Below are 2650 nucleotides of genomic sequence, written 5' to 3' on the forward strand. Positions count from 1 at the left end.
TGTGGACCGAGACTACGCAAAGGTAGAACACCATAGAAACTTCGCTTACTTTCTCATAAACCTTGATTTCGCTACGCTCAATAAGAACCCGGAATAGCGGAAATCGGGATTTTGTTACCGGTGAACGCTTCCAAAGTCAGTCGTCTTTGCCCAGGTGTGAACTGCAGACGACTCTCCAGTGGTTCCATTCCCTCTTACTGTACTTCTGGGTAAACCCAACCCGAATGGGAAGAATAGGGTCAGCCAAACTGCGGTCCACTTTGTACGTTTGCTGAGCAGACCACTCAGGCATTTTAGAAAAGGGAAGGAAACTTCTCACCCCGAAGGAGGCGGGAAGCTACCGCTTCTAGAATGGAAGCTTATCCTTGACTTTTTTAGAGCGTATCGCTATTTTTAAATAAGGTGAATAAGCTGGTTTATGGATGAAGTAATCGGAATTACAAGTGGTTACGGTTGCGGAAAGCGGAGAAAGTCGGGAACCGTCGGTTACCTTTTGAATCAAAGTAGCGACAAGCCGAATATTACGACTACAGGGGGAGAAGCAAAGACAAGGGTTCGAAGGCAGAGTGGAAGGCTCCGCACCTGAGCCTCGTTAGACTCAGCTGAAGTGTAAGGTGTAAGTGAAGAGAATAGAAGAGATGAAGTCCGTCCCTTAGCCTAGTCTATATCCACAGCTGACGCAACTCCGTACCGACGCCTTACTACTACTAAATTTTTAACCATTTTTCTTTATTTTTTTTTATATTTAATAAATTAATTAATTAACGGCTAAGCGATTTCATAACCTGAGCTTTCCTTAACCTGCTGACCTTACTTCGTAACCTTAGCCTCCCTTTCTTTATAGTTCGACTAAGTGACTTCGTAACCTCAACGTACTTTTTTTCTTACTGTAGCAGCAAGAAAACTCCTGCGCGAACAAGCTTAGGAAAGAATAGATTTAAGAGTCTCAATTAGCTGTTGCTTGTTGGAGCAAGGAAGACGCTTATAGTCTTTAGACTTATACTCACGCACAACGGCTTCAACAAGAACTATATGAATAGCTAAGTAGCGCTAGTCTAAACTAGAAGCCGTTGCTTGTTCTTTCGCGTCAGCCCTTGCTTGTTTTGTTGTTGTTAAGTTAAAATGTCTAGGGAGCATACTTGACAGGAGATAGACACAGGCGGTAGAGAGGTCCCCCACTTCGATTTCCGCCCCGTTAGCATCTACGATCCGAGATAAGGGATTACTCCGTTAGGTCTTTTCGGTCCGGAGCCGGCCGGTAATGGACCTACTTACCTTGCTTGTAGACCTGCTGCGGAGCTAACCCTTGTTCTATTGGTTTGGTGGTGCTACCAAGACGATTTCTTTATGCCCATCAAAGGACCTCGAGATGCTAATCCACGAAAAACGATACGATAAATTAGAAAGAACTCATATACGGAACGAGGGCGACCCGTGAAAATACATCGGTTTCTTACTCGTGCAAAGGAACTCTTTCTTGGCAACTTGGACAACTTATAACGATGTTTGTCCCGCATATCACTAGGAAGATAGGGATCTTTACAAAAGGCTTTATAAAGCTTTCGTCTCAATTCATATTGAGCCGCGAGCAATCTACGTTTGTGATCTCGTATATTTTGCTTCTCCGACATCTTACTGAGTTTCCCCCTCATCTTTTTGCAAAAAGCCGCTCCACGGTGGTAAAGTCTCATCTTGTGTGTTGGCCGAAGTGACAATAGTCACATTGAACCCTCGAATATGTTCGAAGATCTCGAAATGATCTTCCAGTTCCGGGGAGAATTCGCAAAACTCCGTTTCCATCGAGAATTTAATGGAGTTTTCCCGTATTTCGACCGGAGAATCTAACAGAGACATTACTGTGGAGATTCTGACCAAAAAAGAATACATTCCATGCCCTCGGAGAGTGCTTTGTCGTGCTAGGTCACTGACATATCCTTTTTTTTCTTTATTTGACCTAAAGAATGGATTGGATCGAAACGACTTTCCTGTCGAAGCCCTTTGTGTCTGTATTAATTTCTGACCGCACGGAATCTCCATAGCCAATTTTCCATTTTTGATAGAAGGTGCTGCCTTTGGTACTACTCTTATTTTACACGATCCAGGAACTTCCATAACGTTGGCGTGATTCGGTTTGAGCAACGGATCCTGACGTGATACATCTTCGTAATGAAAATAGAGTGGAAACATGAGTTTGCTTTTCCAGTATCTATAGAAGAAGCACTGTGAACTATCTGCTTCAAAAAGATAGTTGGTTGAATGAAACTTCTTCGATCAGAATACGAATGAGATCAAAAAGGCCATCCTTGAGGCAAAGGATAAACCTCTCCTGACCGAGTTCCATAGGCATCTTCCATTCATCTCGATTTGGGTTTTTCCGCACCATATTTTGATCTGCCTCTTCTTCGATCCGGAATTCCCAGCCCAGAAGCAAGGAGTATGCCCGCGTGTTTCAACGAGAACACCGAAAAAACCTAATTCAGCTCCACGTAAGATAGCCAAAGTACGGTTGAGCAATCGACATGATATATTTGCTCACATTCCAGGCGAAGGTCATAATTTGCAGGAACATTCTATGGTCTTAATAAGAGGAGGTAGAGTGAAAGATTCGCCAGGTGTGAAATCCCATTGTATTCGAGGAGTCAAGGATTTG

Source organism: Ipomoea triloba, chromosome 16 (assembly GCF_003576645.1).
Source record: "Ipomoea triloba cultivar NCNSP0323 chromosome 16, ASM357664v1".
Classification (NCBI taxonomy): domain Eukaryota; kingdom Viridiplantae; phylum Streptophyta; class Magnoliopsida; order Solanales; family Convolvulaceae; genus Ipomoea; species Ipomoea triloba.